The following is a 23,324-nucleotide window of genomic DNA, read 5'->3' on the forward strand; positions in this document are numbered from 1 at the left end:
TGCAAGCCTACTAACCTAACCACTCCCCGAATCCCAAAAAGTCATGCTTGGTCCACATGAGAATGACTCATATATTGGCAGCTATTGTGCTTGCTCATATCTTCCATGACAACCCCCTCCTCCCACAAAATCTTAAGCTCATCAACTAATGGATGGAGACGAATATCCATTTTCTTGACTTTGTAGCGCCCAAGAACAAGCAAGCTAAGGATTAGGTGTCCTTTCTTCATAAAAAGCTATGGCGGGATGATGTTGTAGTTAACAAGGACTACAGGCCACACATTGTAAGAAGGTGAGTGGAGACCAAATGGGTTCACGCCATCCATAGCAAGACTGAGTTGAAGATTCCTTGGCTCTCATGAAAATCCTAGAAAGGTAGAGTCAATGTGGCTCCATGCGTGTGAATCTGCTGATATTCATTGGACTCTATCTATGGATCTATTTTGTGCATGTCACATTGTCAAGCTCACCATGCCCGATGTATGAAACATGTGACGTTACGCGGTATAAGTGGAAAGTTTCTAAGAGCTTTCTGAGGAATGGTTTTTTGATGCAAGTCTTGTCGATACCTTTGAGCACCACGCTATGGACCTGTCTCCATAGTCCCGTACTCTCCTTGAAACAACACGCAATCGTTGACACATCCATGGATACTATTATAGTCCATGCCACGCTTTTGTAAAACATGTCGCACATCATCACAAGACTTAGACATGGTATTTTCAAGTGGTAATATATGATATTTTAGCAACCTGAAAAAAAATCATAAAGCACCTTGAAAAAGCATAAATGTTTTTATGATGGAGTTAAAAAAATCAACGGAGCATATGTAGAATGCAAGTGAACAACTCGGTCACACTTGCATCGCTCTACCCATGTTTTACCTACATAATTAGAAGAACAAGCAATATCCTTAGGAGCGATACTCAACATCCATCATATAATGGTATGGACGCTTCCTCTCTTAGTAGATCAAATGCCTCAGTATTCATGGGCATCAATGCATTTATCATTGCTTCCATCTCAGGCTCCAAGATTGGAGGAAGGTCTAAAAGCCTGCTTGTCTCATCTAGTATTGAGGGTATAGACTGAGTCATGTCTTCCAAGTGGTGGATTGGATCAAGCACTCCATCCATCACATGCCCACAAACTCTTCTAACTAGTTGCAATAGGTGCATTCCTCCTTGGGATGAGACATCACCTCTCTATATAAATTTTATGGCCATGTCTAATGTTTTTGTATATGATATTCAATTAGTTTGCGAATATAAGGTATGATTGATATACACTTCTCTTACTGTTCGCTCAAATTCTGACATTGCTTGATCAATGATCTCCAATTAGAACTCATCGAAGCATCATACATGTTCTATAAACAAGCAATGCTTTCATCTAATCTGGTAGCTTGCATTGAGAGCAAGGACACGAGACACGCTGATTAAGATATGCCTCATGATCTTGGACATGACAACCATCATCATTTTCCATTTTGTCTACGTTACAACAAACAACAGGTTTTTGTTCTCATTCAATTTTTCTTTTTTTATTTGCCTCCCTTCATCCTTCTTTGCTTCTCTCTCCCCCTCTAATTCTATAAATGTTTCTTTATCCCCCCCATCTTCTCTCCCCACTCTCACATTTTCTCTCTTTTCCTTTCCATTTGCACTCAATGCATCTCGTCAAAATCATAATCAATGATTAAAAAATAAAGAACTCATAAAATAAGGCATTGAAAGACTTTCTCTCCCCACCCCTCTTCATGCCTCTCTTCCCCCTCTACCATTATTTTTCTATAATTTTGTTCTCTCTAATTCTCTCATTGTTTCTATTTTTCTCTCTTTCTCTCACTCTCTATTTATTATTTTTTCTATCTCTCTTTTTCTCCCTCTTTTTGTCTCTTTTTTTCCAATTCTCTTTCTATCTCTCTTTCTTTTTCCCACTATCCTTCTTCTCTTTACTTCACCCTTTTATCCACCTCTCCCTTCACTCTCCGTTTCGTGTTCTCTCCCCCCTCTCTTTCTTTCTCTCTTTCTCTTTCTTTGTTGCCTTTCTCTTTATTTTTCTCCGCCCCCTCGTTGTTTCTGACTCATTCTCCTCTCTCCCTCCCTTTCTCTCTCTCTCTCTTTTCCACTATCATTCTTCTCTTTACTTCACCCTTTTATCCACCTCTCTCTTCACTCTTCGTTTCGTGTTCTCTCCCCCCTATCTTTCATTCTTTCTTTCTCTTTATTTGTTGCCCCTCTCTTTGTTTCTCTCTATCCCCTTGTTGTTTTCTTACAGATTCTCCTCTCTCCCTCCCTTTCTCTCTATCTTTGTTATCTTTCATGTTTATTCTCTCTCTCTCTCTTTCCCAAAGCCATGATCTCTTTTTTTCACTCTTTGCGACAAAATGTCGTGCTCGGTTTTTTGCCGCTTTTTTTCTTAGATTGGCATCGCTATTTGCATCACTTTTTTGATACAGATAGCGATGCCACTGTTTTGCATCGGAAACAATCATCACTATACCCCCATTCCCTTGTAGTGAGAGTGGATCCAAGTATAGTGACTCAAAATAGCCCCATGACATCTGATGCAACACTGATCAAGTAGCGGTTGTATCCAATGAATGTCGAGCATGCTTATGTGGTTAAGGAGAAGATGGACAAACTTTTGAGAAAAGGATTTATCTATGAAATTGAGCAACAAAACTGGCTCTTGCCCATTGTAATCGTCCACAAGAAGAATAGGAAAATCTGAGTGTGCATTCATTATAAGAAAGTCAATGCTGCAATAAATAGACACAACTATCCATAGTCGTACATTGAGCATATGCTTGAAACAGTGGCTAGCAAAGAAGCCTACATTTCCTAGACAATTTCTCAGGTTACAATTAGGTGCAAGTGTCTCTTGATGACAAGTATAACACTGCATTCGCTACTAAGTGGGGTGTCTTTGTCTACATAATCATGCCCTTTGGGCTGACAAATGCACAAGCCACATTCTAATGACTCATGTGTTGCATCTTCAAGGACATATTTTGGTGGGACTTAGAGGTGTTTATTGATGACTTGTGTGTTCATTCGAGTTGGAAAGAACTTCTAGACAAACTCCGCACAGTCTTTCAATGATGTAGACTGTACTATCTCTTGTTGAACCCCCTTAAGTGCCAATTCTAGGTGAAGCATGGATGCATCCTCCTAGGGTACGTTGTGTCCAAGAAGGAAACTACCCCTGAGTTCTCGAAAGTTAGGGTAATTCTCCACCTCCCACCACCAACCAATTACAAGGGAGTTCAATTCTTCCTAGGGCATATGGGCTACTATCGGTGATTTGTATTGAACTATGCATTAATTGCTAGACCATTCTACAAACTATTGATACTATTTGAATGGACCAAGGAATGCCAACATGTACATCAAGAGTTGAAGAGGGCTCTGGCAACCACACTAATACTATGAGTCTCAGATTGGACCATGACCTTCCACGTCCACATTCACGCTGGGGGGTAGTGTTGGGCTAGCCTAGTGAACAAAATCTAGACTATCTAGTGAATTTCACTACCAGTCACATGAACACCAAAATGAACTATTCCATGATGGAGAGAGAAGGTTTAGTCATGGTATTTTCTATAAACAAATTTTGACATTATCTGTTGGCAATGCCTTTTACCTTCTCTGTTGACCATCAAGCCTTGCTTTATCTTTTTTATAAAACTTGTGCTATATGACACATTGCTCGATGGTTACTTGTGTTCTTAGAGTTTGACTTTTTTGTGGTTATACGCAAGGGAAAACAGCATCACATGGCTGACCACATGTCCCACATCCCTATAGGAGAAGCTATTGGACAGGGTATTGCTGCTGTGATGATTTCCTAGGCGTGCATCTTTTTAGTCTGTCTAGCGAGGAGATTTGTTTAAAGCCCGCTTGTCGCCATATTGGACAGATGGCATAGTCTAAGTACATGAGCATGGACTACCCAAAAGACCTATCGAGACATAGCCCCTGACTTAGGTGACTCATCCTTAAGATACAACTATATCAGTTGATAGTAGGTCAGCTCTATAGGCTAGGGCAGGACGACTTGCTACGTAGGTGTGTGTCCGAGCATGAAATGCATGATGTACTTTTAGAAGCACAAGAGGCGGAATTGCTAGATGACACTTCAGCAGTGACATGATAGCCCGCAATGTGCCGCAATCTCAACTATGGTGGCCTACACTTTTTTGAGACACAACACGTTTTGTAAAGCATTGCAATGAATGCCAACCCACCAAGGTACTTTTTTGCAAGGACGAGATGGAGTTTACCCCAATCATTGCAAGGCAGTGTTTTAAAAAATGGGGGATCGACTTCATCAAGCCAATTAGTCATGTAACACAATATCGTAGGCCAAGTACATCATAGTTGCTATCGACTACCTCACAAAGTGGACTGCCCCATTGAACTAGTTAGTTATCAAGGCACACATTTTATCAATGAAGTGACTGATCACCTCTTGTCTACCTTTTTTATCATACATCATAAATCCTTTCCTTACTATCCTCAAGCAAACAGCCATGCAAAATCTACAAAAAAGATCTTAGTGAATGAGAGGAAAAAAGTAAGAGGATTTGAGCTCAAAGTTATTGCCCAATGAGAGTGATTTTGAAGTGAGAAAGTTGGAAATGAAACTTCTCAATGTAGAGGATAGTCTTGAGAGTGCTACAATAACTATTCAAACTTTGAGTATATTCTTGGATAAAGTCAAGTTATTGGAGTCGAGTTTGAATAGTGAGGTGTTTGAGAGTGGTTTAATCAATAATGAGAGTCTTGGAGAAATTCCGATTGATTATGTGAGTGATTGTGGGGACAAAGATGAGTTAAGATTGAGTGCATCCTTCTTGGCATGACCCGAGGAGAGTGAGGTTGAAAACAGGGCATTAAATGTGGCAATAAAAATGGAGAAAAATTTGTTGTAAATGGTATTAAGAATCCCATTAAAGTTTTTAGATTTTAGTGTCATGACGTGCATCCTCCACAAGTTTTTGAGCTAGTGGAGGAAAGGGAGAGGGAGTTTTGTTTGTAAGAGGACCATGGGTGATGTTTGGAATAAAGTATAAGGAAGACCCAATTCCCTTAAAGAGTGAGACAAGTCTTTTTATTTTGTTGAAAAAGGTTGGGACTTTGAAAGATGGGTAGACCATCGAGATGAGAGAGAAAGAAATCAAGAGATGACAAAACGATTGGGTTTGTAAACCCAAAGTTTTGAAAAGTGATTGAGATTTAGATGCTACCTCTCTAGCATCAAGAATGTGCTAGAGACTAAGAGAATCTATTGTGAGAATGAGTTAGGGAGCCACACGAGTATAAATCTTGCAAAAAGGATCTTTAGGGTTAAAATTTTGTGTGCAGGGAAAAGACTTGGAAAGGGAGTTTGTGAATCCCATTTAAAGAACCAAGAGAGGTTGAGTTTGGAAAATCCATAGATAGAGGAGTTCCACTCAAGTTTGTTGCCTTATGAGAAGAATGTTGATAGTGATGCATCTAAGAGTGAACTACTTATTAGTGTAGAAATGAATGGAGAGTATGTTGATACAAGTGATGTCCACTATTTTTATGAGTTTAAGAGTGATGAAGTATTGAGGAACTCTTCGAGAGTAATGATGCTGTGAGATGTGATCTTGGTAGTGATGAGAGTCAAGGTTTGACTCAAAATGAAATTGTTGGGTATTGTGATGATGAGGTTGAGTTTACATGAGTGGGGTTTGCATAGCATACTTCAATGAATGTGTAGAAAATTATATGAGTGAATGTGGCAACAATGGCACAGTGGTGACCTTTTTCAATGGCTTAGGAAGTTCTTGGAGTGCTCCTTGATAGGAGAGAGAGAGAAGTGACCTTCTTTTTCAAGATAGTAAGATGTGGGCATTTGATTGGCATTGGGACTCTAAGGGTCTAGAAAGTGAGGTAAAAGAATCTATAAAAGAGTATTTGAGAAAAGCCTTGAAGAGAGTAAAAGAGATTGAAGAGAAAATTCCAAGGGAAGCTAAAAGGACATCACAAACTTCTCAAGAGAGTGAGGAAGATGCATTAAAAGGAGAAATTGAGAAGCTAGAACAAAATGAGGTTTCTTTGCAAGATAAAAAGGTTGATCCTAGTTATAAGTATTGACGTAAGAAATCAACAAAAAAATAAAGTTAGGAAGTCACATCTCTGCATCTTTATGGAACAAATGAAGGATAGACAAATATAGATTTTGGTTCTGAATATTGTTTGGGATAGGATAAGGAATCTTTGTGCAATCCAAAAAGATTCTAAGGGACGCAGTAGAGGAATGGCTAATTGATGTTGCATCATTTTATGATTCATGATGGCCATAAATGCTAAGACACTAGGGGTTGGGCTAAATATGTCATGTGCATTTGCAAAATCAAAGAGATTGGGGCTAATCTTCATTGAGCAATCACCTTCTAGCACATCTATCTTAGGACTTTTGCTACATGTTAGGAACCTCTTGTTCTGAGAGGGAAAGGAGGTAGGGTGGCTTGAGGGCCATGATAGGTTGACATCAATTGTGAGATGGAGTTTTTGTTGATCAAAAATATCATCAAGAGTTGTTTGTGAGTGTGGGGATTGAGAGGAGTTCCGTCATCAATTGAGAGGCAAGGATATGAATGCTAAAATATTTACGGTATCAAGGAAATTTGTCTACATAATGCATTGGGCATTGAGTCATGATGTAGAACGACATAGTCTTCAATGCACTTCTTTTCACCAACATCAAATGTTTAAGCACATTGTAAAATCAACTACATAAGAATCTCTTTCCTTAAGGGTGCATTGAGGGTTGTGCAAGAGCCCTTTTGATAAGAGGCCTAGTATTAGCTTTGGGCCTTCTCTATCTATCTTCAAGAAGAGAGTTGTAAGAGGTGATAGGGATGAGTATAGGCCCTTTCCCATCATGAGAGGTGAGAAAGAGGAGAGTTTATGTATTGATATACATGTGTGTGTTTGTGTTCTATCTTATGGCCTCTTCTTCATGGGCTCTTCATGGGTGGAATATAGACATAGATATATGTATGTGTGAATGTGAGTATATATATATTTGAAAAAAGAGATCAAGAACATAGAGGGGCATCATATATTATTTGAAGGTTAAGAATACAGAGGGGCATCATATTTTTTATGAAGGTGATATCCATTTCATGTGACGAGCAACAAGGCTCAACTTTAAGGGATCTCCTTATTGTTGAAAGGATTCTTTTCAGGAGGCCTCTTGAAGAGCATTGGACTTGTGTCCAGAGGGAGGAGGTGAACAGATCATGCTAGCTTACTACTAAAGGGGCCCTCCCTCTTACACAATTAGAACAAAGATAATATGGCTTACAACTGCAATTTCTAATGATTTGAGCTTGCTCTGGTGAGATTTGCTACACTTGTAATGGTGTAGACATGTTATCATAACCATGCTGAGATCAACATGTTGAAAACTACCTTGTTGAACATGCATAATAGAGAGAAGGTGGTCAACTTTGTACAAGTTGTATTTCAACACATGATTAGCTATGGAAATACTATATTACAAGTAAAAATCAAGGAAAGTTGGGACTACTAGCAAATGCATAGCCTTGCAAAAAAGTCCAACTTTGAGGAGAGAAGCTATTTAGAAGTACACCCTACAAATCATGAGGGGAGCAAAAAGCTCCTTAGATAAACCAATGGCTCACCTTATCCATAGATGGGTTTGGTAGCGTGAAAGCATGATCAAGTGTATGGTGGGGAGATCTTGATAACTTCACTATAATAAAAAATGCAATGAGGCTCACTCTTTTGAAAGAGAAAAAACTTCTTTAGACTACCCAATGATATCCTCTACTTTCTACTTAAGATGAGTTATGCTCAACCTCTCTAGTTTGAGTCATATAGTTCTTTTACTTGCAGGTTTTAAGTGCCTAGAAACATGTAGCGTATCATCTCAAAATTTGTGAATGCATGCAAAAATGATAATGCATGAAAATGGCTCCTCGATTGTAATAGAGGAGTTGTACATGGCATCTCAAAAAATTGTTACCATTTCATACATTGTTTTTATTTTTTCTTTAAGGGATTAGATTGCTCAGTAAAGAATGCAGGCACCATATACATGGCTCTTGCACGAGGCTAGTTCCAAACAAACCCTTATTAAGAAAGAATATCCAAAAAGCTTGTCAAGTCATCTTGATGTTGCACCAAACTTTCCCAATGAAAATTGGAGGGGATGACTAGAACAATGTTCTTTGTAACTAGTATGATGGAGTGTTCATATGAGCCTTGAGTTGATGGTATATATGCTCCAAAAGAAAGTGTTGTTCAAACCCCTGAGGAGTGAGACAAATGGGTAGAGCTTCAAATAGAAAAGTTGGAAACACCATTAATTTAAAGCATAGTGATATTCTTTTGGGTTTCATGTGGACGTACATGACTTGTCAACTTTTTAAATCTCAAGAAAGCAAAGTATCCATAGCTATCTTTCACACCAAGTAACAACTTAGAGACCATGAGGAGTTCAATGAAGATCTTGGTGTAGATTAAGGAAGTGTCATTATGCTTGGTGTCTTTTAGGGTCTTCTATTTTTCACTCTCCACTTGGAAGATCCCTTGGAATTTCTAACCACAGAGTTTTACCAATGGTTGTCTAGTTGATGACATCTTGGTGTTTTAGTCATTTAAGAGACAAAGCTCACTTGGATAATTATGATAGAGACCTTACACTTGTGGATGACATTATAGACATATATGTGTTGCTCCTTTGTGATACAAAGATGTGCTTTTTGAGCCCTAAGACTTTAGTTCTTCTAGTTGGTCTTCTTTGGTTTGAGAAAAGGTCAAAGAAACATTGGCATTGGGTTACTAAACCATACCCACACTCCTTACTTAGTATCTCTCGATCCTGATTGTTTTAGAGGGTTTTCCCTAGCATCTAAGCACATGTCCACATGACACTATCTAGGCCATGTGGGTCTAGACAAGGGGCTCCAGTTATGTTAACATTAATCCCATAAGAATCGTAAGATTAGACAAACAAATGTGGGCAAGAATGATGCATGTGCATTACATAGACGAGGATCTTAGATAAGGTTCAGGGTTTAATCTAGGAAGGGGTTGGAATATCCTATAATGCAAAAACATAAACAATAAAAGTGTATTGTTAAATCTATATCATACAATAAGAATCATAAATGAATTTTTTAGATCACTATAGCTACTAGCAATGTCTATTCAAATCAAATCCAAGGGCTATTTTGTTTGTCTTTAGTACATGTGTCATTAAGCATTAATAACAGTTGATACTTGATTTAGTGTGGAATTAAGGTAGTAAACCTTTGTAAAATGAGGCTTTAGACCATACCTCATTCATTGACTAGTTGCAAAATATTTATTTGTATTAAAGTTTATGTGTATGAAAATATACATAATGATTTAATAATATTTATATATTGTTAGAATTATTTAAACATTAAAAACTATTTGAATAAAGATATCAAGCTTGAATTGAGCATGGATATACTATTCATATAAAAATTACTTTAAACAGCTCTTTGAAAAATTATTGTTCTTAGTAGCACTAATTCATTCAGGAAATGGGCAAATGATAAGATTTATACAATAGATTTACAATTTATAATAGATATATATAATTTATAACAGCTACTTATCAAGTTTCTTTATTGGAAGAGCTTCCAAATGATATACTACCTAATAGCTCAACGGGGAGGGAAGATGGTGGGATTACCCACAAATATGTAAATCTTTGACATCAATTTAGATGAAGGGGTTTTCTAAATCCTATTTACATATAAAAATTCATCATTTAATGGGGATATATTCACAAGTTAAATAAGAAAGGGCATGTTTTATTGATGATTAATCTATAGATCATGGGATTTTAAAGTAGGCCTTGAACATGTAGTCCATTATTGTATAATGAACTTAATTATAAGAAGATTGAGAAAGCTCACAGATTTCAAGAAAATATAAAAAATCAAACAGAAAGAGTCTATGACATAGTCCTTAGGTATAATATCGTTCCATGCATGGATTAGCACCTTCCCCGTGCATCTAGTTATGGATTTGCATTATCCTTTTGTGCTCAAAATATATTGAGAAATCATCCTTTTTTTTTTTGCAAAGGATAACGAATCAAGAAAGATAGGAGAAGGACTACAAGTAGTATCAAAGAACCTTCTTTAACAAAGTCTTTTAGACCTATGAAGGTAGGAATAAGGATTTGAGGCTCCTTTACGGGAGGTTATAATATTAAACACAATTGGAGAGCACTAGTTCAATTCATTTTGTCATGGAATGTAAAGGGCACTGTAGGTTCTACTTCACAAGAAGGCAATGGATTTATCTCTATGGTTAGTAGCTCTCAAAACATATTTCAATATAGCTTCCTCCAAGTGAATCTAATTGGATGGAGAAATAATAGATACTCGTAAATAATTGAATTAGCTTTTCAAAGTGGGTATCATTAAGAAGTGGTATGAAAGAAAAGAATATGCTTTAAAAACATTGAACATTGATGAGTGGTTTTATTCTTGCATGTGAACTTAGTTAGCCTTCACCATAAAAGTCTTCAACGTATCAAGGATGATGTAGAGAATCATGGATCTTCAAAAAACTTTAACTCCTCTCCTCCTTAGCCTTAGAACTACTCTTTCTCAAAAGCTTGGATAGATGCAAGCACCATAGCCAAGTCTCTTAACTCCCTTCAAAATCTTCCTCCCTTGATAATGTAGCCACCTATCCCCATTTTATTGAAAGGATGATAAGTAAATTCCACTTCCATCTGACCTCTTGCCAAACAACTCCTCAATATAACATTCAACTACATACTACATATGCAAACATGGCAGGCCATGTTCCATGCATAACTGATGTGACCAAAGCTAAGCATCTTCCCTTCTATATACACTATGACCATCCTCCTCTCATAGTAACTATTGTACGAGTACCTCCATTGATAGTTCTCCAAACTTCAATGATCACATTTTCTCCTTCCTCTATTTGTTTTGCAAGGTATCAAACTATAGGATGGCGGGTGACCTTTCGTTCATATGATCAAAGCTCTTGATGTTGGAGTAGACCAGAATCATAAGAATCATTATCCTGATCACTCTTGGTATATTTTCTATTTTGAGCTTCTTGAGTCTCCATGAAACCTACATGCTACTCGTAGTCCATGGCTTTCCTCCTCCCCTGTTTTGCAAATGCTATGTCTTATCCCCTATTGATGGTGACATGTAGGATGATTACTGCCCACTGAATTGAGATTGCTAACTGCATGCTGATTCTTTGTTCAAGCTGATAGATGTGTACTTCAACAAAGTACTACTCCTATCTCCTTTCATCATATGATATCAATCCCTCTTCTCTCCCTCTAGCTTGATCTTTGTTGACCCAATAATCCTACCTTCACTCTCCTTTTGTGACATCACAACCATCCTATTCCTCATCTGACCTTTGGCTTGATCTTTGCCTAAACCCCAGTAAAGCTGCCTTCTCTCTCCTTTTGTGAGATCACAACCTTCCTATTCCTACTCGAACTTTAGCTTTTCTTTATGATATCTATTCCTCTTCTCTCCCTCAAGCTTGATCTTTGCTCACCTAGTAAAGTTGCCTTCACTCTCCTTTTGTGAGATTGACCTTCCTATTCCTAGTCGACCCTTAGCTTTTTTATCTTCTCCATGCAAATTTTCCCTATGCAAAAGGCATCTCTCCACCTTCTTTCTCCTAACATGCTGCTTTCCACTAGCTTTTTGTCTCTTAGAGCATAATCAACCTTCCCTTTCATGCAAGGCATGAACTCAATATGCTTTTCCACCCTTCATCCAATGTAAGATCCAAAGCAATCAACTACTACCTCCATTTACATCAAGGCCTCATTAGTTTCCCTAGCCTTATAATGGCTAATACAAGTGTGCAAGTATACCTTTGAGTCCTAGGATTTTTGCCAAATTCTTGAAGCTTCTTAATACACAATCATTTTGAGATTGTCTTGTGACTCACATTCCAAAAGATTGTTGGCCATCTTCACCTCTTCTAGCTCACCAACATCATCCAGTACATGCTTCATCCCATCATTAAGACACCCCTCTCTACCCACCATACTTCTCCTCTTATTCAATTATTTGGAAAGAAAAATCAAGTAGCAAGGTATTAACAAAACACATAAGAATTAGGTAATCTTATTCCAAGTATGCAATCAACAAACCCATGTTCCCCTAGGTTTTTTCGGTTTGAATGCATGGTGTCATGACATCATAGATGCACCCCTAAGTTTTTCATAGTTCAAAAAATGTATCAATATGGGTGTCTATAGGCCTAATCCCTTCAAGTGTCTCCCTCTCTCTAGCTCTGTGTTTCTTGTAAACTTCTCTCTATCTCCCTTTGTCTCTTTCTCTCTTAATTTGTGTCTTCTTGCCCTTTTTCTCTCTCTCCCTTTGTCTATCTCTCTCTTTCTCTGTTCCCCCTCTCTTTCTAGCTCTACTTCTCCCAAGTATCTCCCTATATCTTTCTCAATTTCTCTCAATTTCTCCCTTTTTGTCTATTCCTTCCGTATTCTCCTTCTCTTTGTCTAGCTTCATCTTGCTCCTTTTATCTCTCTCTTCCTTCTCTTCCATTCTTAATCTCTCTCTTTAGCTTGGTCTATCCCTTTCTCCCTCCCTCTCTCTTTTTCTCTTCAATGTTTTAACTCTTAATCTCTTAATTTTCCTCTCTCTCCCTATCTCTAGCCCTCTCATTCTCTTGATCTCTCATCTCTCCATCTCTCTTTTCCACTGTTAATGTCTCTCTTCTTCTCAAGCCCTCTCTTTTCTTCTTTCTCTCTTAATTTGTCTCTCCCTTTACCTCTCTCTATTTGGCTCCCTCTTCCTTCCCTCATTCTCCCTTAACCTCTCTCTTTCTCTTATTCTATCTCTCTTAACCTCTCTCTTTCTATTTGTCTTTCTCTTTCTTTGTCTCTCTCTCTCCCTTTCCTTCTTCTCTCTATCTTCCTTTACCCAATTTGCTCTCTTAATTACTTACTTTCTTTCAATTTTTCTCTCAATTTCAATTTCTCTATTTTCCTCTCTCTAGCTTCATCTTTCTCTCTTTTCCCCTCTCCTTCTACCTTGCTCCCCCTGCCCTTGCCCCTCCCCCTCTCCCCCCACCCCCTCTCACTAAGTCTCTCTCTATAACTATAGCCAAGAGAGTTAAAAAACCACAAACCATAAGCCACAATAGGCTCCGTAAGTATAGGCTAGCTCCATGATGCATAGCAAGGATGGATTAGGCAAAGGCTAGACTAAGGCTTATTTTAGGCTTGGGCATGAGGCCTAGCATAATTCTAGTATCTCTTGTGCCTCTATTTAGCCCAACATAGCTTGGATCCTCGTGTTCCCTAGCCTATCTTGTGCCTTAGTTGAGCTCAAATTTGCTTACCAGTATTGTAGCCTAGCATAGTCTATGCTTGGCCTACTATAAGCTTGCACTATAACCTAACTATATATGGTCGGATTGAGGCTCATTTAGGCTAATTGTAGGCTACTAGTCTCGGGCTACACATGCCATAGGCTTAGGTAAGACATAGCTAGATATGCTTGGCCTTCAAAACCCTAGCTAGCTTTATATGGTTAGGTGGAGGCTCGCTTGGGCTAGCTTTATAGGCTAGTCGTAGGCTAGACAAGGCTTAGCCCTAGGCAAGACATAGGCTAGGGATAGTCTAGGCTAGGCTAGGTGTTTGTAGGGGAAAGGGCAGGGTAGGCTAGGCTAGACTTATGCATAGGCAAAGCATAGTCTAGAGCATAGGATTAGCCTTGGCTACATTTATGTATAAAATAGAGCTTATGCTTGGGTCAGCAGGCCACTAGATTGATTAAGCTACCATAGACTCGGTTAGGCTAGGCTACGAGTAGGTTTATACATTGGGTAGGTATATGATAGAGATTGATAGAGCTAGTTCGCAGCCAAGGCTAAAGAGGGGAGGGGAACTTCGCTCCCCCTATCAGTCCTCGGCCGCACCCAAGATCAGTAGTGCTATTGGGAGTTGCTTCCCCCACCAACACCAGTTCAACACACACCGTAAAAAATTCATCTTTTAACGCGAGCTTACAATCCTAATGAATGGGTCATCTTCTTTTCTGACTACGAACAGCTCATGTTCTTTCCCAGCTACGCAGACAAGCAGGTCATGCAGCATCCACAACTCTCTCTCTCTCTCTCTCTCTCTCTCTCTCTCTCTCTCTCTCTCTCTCATTTTTTTGCTGCCGTGGGATTCCTCTTCCCTGACCGGTACCCTCGCGCGATCCCCAACGAGCGATCCGAAATATTGTGGAAATCTTCACATTAACTCTAGAGCCTCTCGCGAGGAGCTCTTCACAGGACTAGATCATCAGGAAAGTATCGTTGGAATTACAAAAAAACGCCGTGTGAGATAAAAGGTCAGCATTTTTAGACAAAACAACGACACGAATGTTATGGCGGAAACAATAGTAACTGTATTAATAGGATGATCGATCGGGAGAGATGATATGTAGTGGATGCGATGATTGTAATAAGTAAGAATGATGGTTACGAAAGGGAGATGGGATATTGGCTGCAAATTGGAAAGTCGTTAGAATATCCCGCCACGTTGCGATCAGGATATGCAGCCTCAGTAACTGCAACATCCGCAATTTTTGTTCTCGAGGCAGAGGAAAACATGATAGCCTTCCTGCTGAGCACAGTATTGCTTACAATCATCCTCTGTGGGATCAAGGCATGCCATGCCCGTATCGAAACAAGAATGTCCTGCAACAAGGAAAGAAAATCAGTACTGATAAAGACGTCCCGCATTTGTGCATGCAAATAATTCAAAAATCAAATTAGCACGTATAAGCTGCTATCATGGTGTGGAATGTCATCCTCATCATCGGTGTATCAAATTAAGCAGCGGCGGGTAGACAGCTAACCTTGGACGTGCGGAATGATCGTTGTACTAGAATGGTCGTATGATATAGTGATGACGAGTAGCAGCAGCAGGAGCACTATATTATTTCTCTTGGAGCTCGACTTCATCAGTCCTATCGCCATGATTGATGTAGTTAATTTTGTTGTAGCCTTGTCTCCTCCTCCTCGTCCTTCTCCTTCTCCTCCTTCTCCTTCTTCTCCTTCCTTCTCCTTGTCCTTGTCCTGCTCCTCCTTCTCCTTCTTCCTCCTCCTTAGTCAGTAGTTATATATATATATATATATATCACTCGGGTGTCTTCCTCGTAGTTTACGGTGATCGCGTGTCCTAGCTGTGGCCTGCGCATTAAATTCCTCGCCAGAGTTAAAACAATTTCGCTAGCTGTTCGAGGGAGCTTGTGTTGATCAGCCCGCATTTTGTTGAGATAGATCATTCCCTGACAGCATGAAAACAAAGTTTAATGCGATATACCATCTCCTGCCCATTCCCGGACGACATGAAAACAAAGTGATGTAAGACAACCTTCGCATGATCTCCAAGGGTCAAGCCTCCAATTTCCGTTGTGTACGCTACAAATATTCGTGCAATTTCCATAGAATTTTCTAGCACCTGGTTCATGCATCGAGACGTCATCTTTTCACAGCATATTCGGAGATTCATAGAGGTCCAAACAACTCACCCTTTGGAAGATTTTATCGAGGCTCTCCACAGCCATTTACCAGTCGTGCAGGTTTGTGATTTTCTATAGTTTGGAGACATTCCAAGCAAAAGATGATCTTCGGTCGATGTTACCGATATAGTAGTAGTTGATCAAACAAACATGTAGCATCGTAACATAATCGAAGGTCTAGATGTAATCGAAGGTCCACATATAACACTCCATGGGGATTCCTATTGGTTTGATTAAATGTTTGTAAACACCATTCAAGAGATTGTTTGGTTTGTTGGGCCAGTTCTTTTGCCATTTCGTAGATTATGCAAGAATGATAGTTCTTGCTTGAATCACTAGGAGGTATGGCTTATGCTTATTGATCCTGAAGGGAGACACATCTAAATAAGTTGGAAACACCCCCAAATGAGGTGAAGGTAGCATATATAGCTTTGCCAAAATAATTCGCTATAGCTCCTCTATATAGTCATGTAGTATGGAGGGAGAGTGGATAATGTTTCCCCATCACACAGTTCATAGTATATAAAGAATAGTGTGACAAACATTGAAAAGATGATGTCAATTAAAACACAATAAAACATTTAAGGTGCTAAATATCTCATACACGATTGATGGCTTGAAGGTGGGTGAGCGCTTGCCAAGAAAAGAGAAAGTTGCGAGAATAACAAGAAGGGTGGAGGAGATACTTTTGAGGTGATTGGTAATGTCAATATGAGTTTGATAGTAAACAAGACCATGACAAATAAAATGAGGAAGAGATGGCTTCTCTTTAGCATTCTCATGCATGAATCATGAGGCTGAGGAATTTCATGGGGGTGACATTACTAAGGCATAGCTGGCAGATCAATGAGATGATTATTCAAGAGGATACAACTCTCTGGAAACTCCAAGCTTAGGGATGCATGAATTATTGCAGTGTTGAACCCATGTGTCCATTATGTAGAGTGTGTGGGCTTGCAATTATAGCAATAGAGTTCGCTACTAGGCTTCATGAAACATTACAAGTCTATTGTAGATAAGGTGCCAATCAATGAAAGTATCATTGACTTGCATGTTTCAAAGAGGAGTGAAATCTTATGATTGGAGCAAGTGGGTGCAAAGATAAAGGAGAGAAGCGTGAAGGGTTTCATCTTTGAGCCTTTCAGATAGATACATTGCCTCTTCTTTCTTTTTTTTTCTCTCTCTTTATTTTTGTTTATGGAGAGGTGCGTTGAGAGAGAGGAAGAGAGGGAGAGAGGGAGAGAAATCAAGAGAAGAAGTTAGGGAGAGAAAGAGAGAAAGAGGGAGAGAGAGGGGACTTCATGAAAAATAGAGAAAGAGAAGGAGAGAAAGAGAAAGAGGAGGAGGGAAACAAAGATGGAAAGAGAGAGAAAGAGAGAGAGAGAGAGAGAGAGAGAGAGAGAGAGAGAGAGAGAGGGAAAAAGTGAAATAGAGAGATCGAGGGAGGCAAAGAGGAGGGTGAGGGAGAGAAAGGGAGGAGAGAGTAACAACGAGAGAGAACGAGAGAGGAAGGGAGAGAAATAAAGAGAGGGAGAGTTGGGAGGAGGGAGAAAAGAAGAGAGAGGAGTGGGAAGAGAAATAGAGAGGGAGGAGAGATGAAAATAGGGAGGGGGAGAGAGTAGGAAGAGAAAGAGAGAAATAGGAACATGAAAAGAGAGAAAAAAAGAGAGAGGAAGGGAGAGAGAGAAATAGATCAAGAGAGGAGAGAAAAGTATAGGGAGAAAGGGAGAGAAAAATAGAAAGGGAGAAGATGGAAACATATAGAGGGAGAGGGGAATAGAGGAGGGTGAGAGAGATGCATTGAGAGAGGGAGACACTACAAGGATTCAAACCTATAGCGACGGTGGGTAGCGACGTTGCTATTTGCATCGCTATTTGCGCCGCATTTGCGGCACAAATAGCAACGCAAATAGCAACGCCCCACAAGGAAAAAAAACACACCGAAACCGAGCGCAGGTTCATTTCGCACATTTTCATCGATCGTTTTGAGAGGGAGAGTGAGAGAGAGAGTGACCATCGTGAGAGAGGGAGAGGAAGAAGGCTTGTCACCGCTGCCGCCACCGTTTGCGAAGGAGAGGAGGAGCCTTCATCGCGAAGAGGAGCCGCCAAACCCTCGCCATATCTCATCGGTGAGTCCATTCTCTCCTACTTTTGCTTGTTTAGGGTTTAATTCTCTTTCTCTTTTGCTTGTTTAGCAGAGGAAATGAGAGAGAAAGAGAGGGAGAGGGAGGGAGAGAAAGAGAAAGAGAGAGGGAGAGAAAGAGAAAGAGAAAGAGAAAGAAAGGGAGAGGGAGGGGGAGGAAATGAGAGAGGGAGAGAAAGAGAAAGAGAGGGAGAGGGAGAGGGAGAGGGAGGGAGAGTGCATTCTCTCTCTCCCTCTCCCTTTTGCTTTTATAATTTGTGTATATATATTGAGAGAGGGAGAGGAAATGAGAGAGAAAGAGAGGGAGAGGGAGAGGGAAGGGGAGGGAGGAAGAGGGAGAGGGAGGGAGAGGGAGGAAATGGAAGAGGGAGGGGGATGAAATGAGAGAATGAGAGAGAGGGAGAGAGAGGGTGAGAAAGAGAAAGAGAAAGAGAAAGAGAGGGAGAGGGAGGGGGGAGGAAACGAGAGAGGGAGAGAAAGAGAAAGAGAGGGAGAGGGAGAGGGAGGGGGAGGAAGAGTGCATTCTCTCTCTCCCTCTCCCTTTTGCTTTTATAATTTGTGTATATATATTGAGAGAGGGAGAGGAAATGAGACAGAAAGAGAGGGAGAGGGAGGAAATGGGGGAGGGAGGGAGAGGGGGAGGAAGGGAGAGGGAGAGGGAGGAAATGGAAGAGGGAGGGGGATGAAATGAGAGAATGAGAGAGAGGGAGAGTGTATTCTCTCTCTTATTTATTTAATTTTTGTATAATTTGTATATAATGTGAGAGGGAGAAGAAATGAGGGAGAGGGAGAGGGAGAAAGAGAGTGAAATTAAAGAGAGGGAGAGGGAGGAAATGGGAGAGGGAGGGGGAGGAAATGAGAGAGAAAGAGAGGAAGAGAGAGAGGGAAGGAGAGAGGGAGAGAGGGAATGAGAGAGAAAGAGAAGAAGAGAGAGAGGGAATGAGAGAGGGAGAGTGTATTCTCTCTCTTTTTTATTTATTTTTTGTATAATTTGTATGTAATGAGAGAGGGAGAAGAAATGAGGGAGAGGGAGAGGGAGGGGGAGAGGAAATGAGAGAGGAAGGGGGAGGAAGAGAGAGAAAATGAGAGAGGGAGAGGGAGGGGGGAGAGACGAAAACATAATAGGGAAATGAGAGAAGGAGAGGGAGAGGGGGGAGAGACGAAAACATAATAGGGAAATGAGAGAGAGAGAGGAAGGGAGAAGAAATGAGAGAAGGAGAGGAAGAGAGCCAAACGAAATGAGAGAGGGAGAGGAGAGAGAAAAAAAAGAGAGAATAAGAGGAGAGAGAAAAAGAGATAAGATGTTAAACATAATAGGCAAATAGAGCAAGAGAGGGTATGGCCCCTGCACGACATCCACATCTGTGCACGACATCAACCGCGACTAGCCCATGCAACGTGAGGCCTCCTCTGTGCCCTACTGCAAAACGCAGACCAGCTTGCTATACTTTGCATCTCCTCGTCTTCGAGGTCCACATCGTACGAAAGAAGAGTGCATTGTGAAGCAAGTAATCAAGTCTATCCGCACTCCGACGAGTATGATGTGTTCTCTCAAGTCCGCATTTTCTAAAGACGACCAATTATCAGGGCTAAAATCCCATGACTGGAATAAGATATGTCAGGTTTGTACTAGGAATGGATTGTAATTAGCGTGGGCATTTTGCTATTTGGAATGCAGCCATTATTCATAATGCTTTCTCATTTGTGGCAGTTTGTACTACCGATCGCGATCGCAGGATGTCTTACTCCAGAAATACGCGGGGCCATTTAGAGGTTGTTGTCTTTGGTGCAACGGATCTCACAGAAGGAGATTAAGACGTCCTCTATTGAATCCGCAAGGCGGGGAGCAGTGGAGACGGTCTGTCTCTTTGAGAAATACCTGCCCACCAGCATGCTCACGATACAAATCCACCTTCTTGTGCATCTTGTGGATGAATTGGAGATTGTTGGACCTGTCCATACGCGATGGATGTTCTTCTTGGAGCGCTTCATGAAAACCCTGAAAGGCTTTGTGCGACAACAAGCTCAGCCAGAAGGTAGCATGGCCGAAGGTTGGTTGGTGTCTAAGACGCTAGTGCATATTTCACAATGGCTACCAACGGTGGAACCAGACAATGAAATGCTATGGTCTCACTGAAGGACGATGATAGACTAACTGGAGATGTGGTGGTTGGAAATGGGGTAGAAAAAAGAATGGATGCCTCAATGGAAGAGAATGTGAATCGCTTTTGTATGTTGCACCATGCCTCTATGGAGATGTGGCTCACCAAGTACCAGATCGCTAGGCAAGATCGAGAGGAAGCGCGAGCTAAATTCCGACGTAGTACGCATCATCGACCAATTCGATATCCCGAAGGCATGGAGGAGATGTCGCAGTTTATGTCAACGCGATGGTTGCATGGAGCCTTGACCGGGGGCAGTGTCTCGCGAAGGGTAGAGGTCTCAATGGAGGAGTGGGAATTCTCGAGGGGATGTAGTCGAAAGGTGATGAGGGGTTTAGAATCTGTTGTATCTAAATTTTATATAAGACATCTAATTTGAGTGTTTCAATATACAGTGCAAAATATATAGTGCAGCGTGGTCGCGCGGACGGCATTTTCGCATGGAGCGTATTGACAAAATGCGCTCCTCAATGGACTGTGGTGTCATGGCAAGGTTCGAGCAAGAGAGCCGGCGACGAGCAACGGATCCAAACACGGTTGTGGATGAGATGGAGTATTTTGGGAACTTGCAAAGTATTGTTATGGTGGATTACCGTAGCTTCTCCATGATACTATTCAATGTGCAGTGGTTCAAAGTGGTACTTGGAGGAGCTAGAGTAACGATTCAATGAGATCCATCTGGATTTCTCGAAATAGATTCCGAAAAAAAATGGACGGATTTGCGTGACACCTTTGTGTTGCTGGCCCATCCTGAACAGATGCATGGACTCATTTGCTTGCTAATTGTATATGTTTATGTCACAATGGTTTGAACTCTCTTGTATGTGTTTGTGAATAGGTAATCTTCTATCCAAACCCCTGACAACCTCGATGGTGGTATGTTATACCTTCAACTCCTCAAAGTGCGAGAGTATATGATCAAAGCGATGTTCCGAGCATAGATGAAGATAATATGCAAATAGAGGGGTCGATATTGCAAGGGGTGGAGGCCGTCGAAAGCTTGGAGCCAGCATCGGCTAATAATGATGGAAATATAGGAGTCCAAGAATTCTTTGAGAACGAGGCGGACTCATTCTTTTGTGGTGACGTGTCTATCGACCTTCCAGTGTATGCGAAGTTGTGTCAAGAGATTAAAATGGGACGATAGGATACTTCATACTTGGAGCATCCACTTACTCAATTCGTTGACCAATCGCTTATAAGGGTATATAATATATGCATTTTAAGTGAGATTTTTTTTAAATTTATATTGTTGTGTTTTGTATGTTTTAAATTGATTATTCTAACATCATTTTTTGTCTGTGCAGGTGACATTTTCAGGATGAGTTGAGGGATGAGCGATGAGGAGTTACAGAACATCTTCGCACGCATGTCTCCAGACCAGATCGCCAAATTCAGAGAGATGGCAGACCAGGAGCTGTCTCGGTCTTCATTAGGGCGCTCTGCTAGATGTGCTTTAGAGCAATCGGATGCTTCAACTTCGAGCAAACGAGCTCGATGCTCACGACTTGGGCCAGAGGGAGGGAGTGCATCAGGATCAGGCGGATGCTGCAGAGATACAGAGGCAGTGAGCCCGTGGTCGACATGGGATACACGTGCGACTCCTTGCTCTCGTGGATGTTGTGGAGACACGGACACGGTGTCTCCGTCTCGTCGTTCAGCTGGAGCTGTGTCACCTCCAGGATTTGTCACACCTGTTGGGATGTCTACTCCAGTTACTCCGGCTTTTGCGCAGCTGTCAGCAGGTGGCACCCGTGTGGGTGCCACTCCAAGAGATATTACCACCGTCGGTACACTAGATGCACAGGGGTCTCCTGGATATGCCCAAGAGCGTGGACGCAGATGGGAGAGGACCCATCTTAGGCAGACTCCAAGGGGTTATGGATATCTAGTCGATATAGGTCAGGAGCCATCATCATGAATGATGAGAGGAGGAGGGTGATGGCTCACATGAGAGAGTTGTGCCAACAAGTTTTTCGGCACAACATCTTGGATCATTGGAAGAACATACTAGAGGGGAGCAAGGACTACATAGTAGCATCCTTGCACGAGGAGTTTCCGATGCCAGCCGCAGTAGATAGATTCTCTACAGGCTGGATGATGGATTGCATGCATGCATATATGTCACATAGACGATCCGACACACGCAATCAAGAGTGGGGTTGCAAAGCCCGAGTGGTTAGATGTAGAAGATTGGTGCCGACTAAGGGAGGAGGCTACAAATTCTCCAGGACGTTGGAGTCAGCAACGCGAGGCGGCGAGGACATGACTTGAGGCCGGAGTGGTCCATCATCTTGGGAGTGGCGGACACAGGACATATTTGGAGAACTTTGTACGTTTTTCTTTTGTTTTGCTTGTTTATTTTTTTGAAATATTCTTTGTACTGACAATCATGTTTCTAACAGTTAGCATTTTATTTTCTTTGCAGCACTCCATTAGAAATCGCAATCCGACTGGCCTTGAGACTCGATATGCATAGAGGCACAGTCTCACTGCATTGATCGACCGATTCTATAGACGTGGCGGCCCTGTAAGTCACTCATCTTACTTGTCCGTAGTTACCATGAGATATTTGAATGCATTATTGTATGGTGGACTGGTGTGTTGTTTCTTTTTCTGCAGAGTCCGTTCGATGCTCCTTTGCAGCGGGACGAGCTTTCAGGGGACGAGGATGTGTAGCTCACCCTTGGATCCCTGGAGCTCACACACCTTTATTTTTGAGTCGCCTGATCTATCTAGACATTTTCTATGTATTAGTGATATCCTGTCATGATTGTACCAATCGCTTTTTATGCGATTATGTATTAATTTCATGTATCAGTTTTATGATTTCAATATACATTGTTTTTGTTTGCAAGCGCATTGTACACAGTAGTGCAGATACTATTTTGTATGGCTCTCATAAAGCACACAGTGCTGCCCTGCCACAAAAAAAAAATTCCATGTTACTGTCGCTATTAGCGTCGCAAATTTTACTACTCGCGTCGTTATGCATGTCGCAAACCGTCACTATCAGCGTCGGTATTGGTGTCGCTATCGGTATTGGCCTCATACCGACGACGACGCTGATAGTGACGCCAATACCAACTGTTCTATGGAGTTGCTAATAACGACGCTTTTTGCAACGACGGGGGAAAATTTTGTTATTTGCATTTTCATCGCTTTAAACGTCGGTATAAGGCCTATATCTTGTAGTGAGACATTGCCTCTCGTTTCTTTGCTTTTCTATTTTATTCTTTTGTCTTCTTATTTTTGTTGTGGAGAGATACATTGAGGTAGAGAGAGAGAGAGAGGAGAGAGAAATTATAAAGAAAAGAGTGGAGGGATAGAACTACAGAAAGATGGAAACAAAGAAAAGGGGGAGAGAAATAGAGAGAGGAGAGAGAAAAGTCACTATGAGAGAGAAAAATAGAGAAATAAAGAG

The sequence above is a fragment of the Lygodium microphyllum genome, chromosome 10 (genome assembly GCF_053477565.2).
Source record: "Lygodium microphyllum isolate KBCC chromosome 10, Lygodium_microphyllum_v1.1.10, whole genome shotgun sequence".
Classification (NCBI taxonomy): domain Eukaryota; kingdom Viridiplantae; phylum Streptophyta; class Polypodiopsida; order Schizaeales; family Lygodiaceae; genus Lygodium; species Lygodium microphyllum.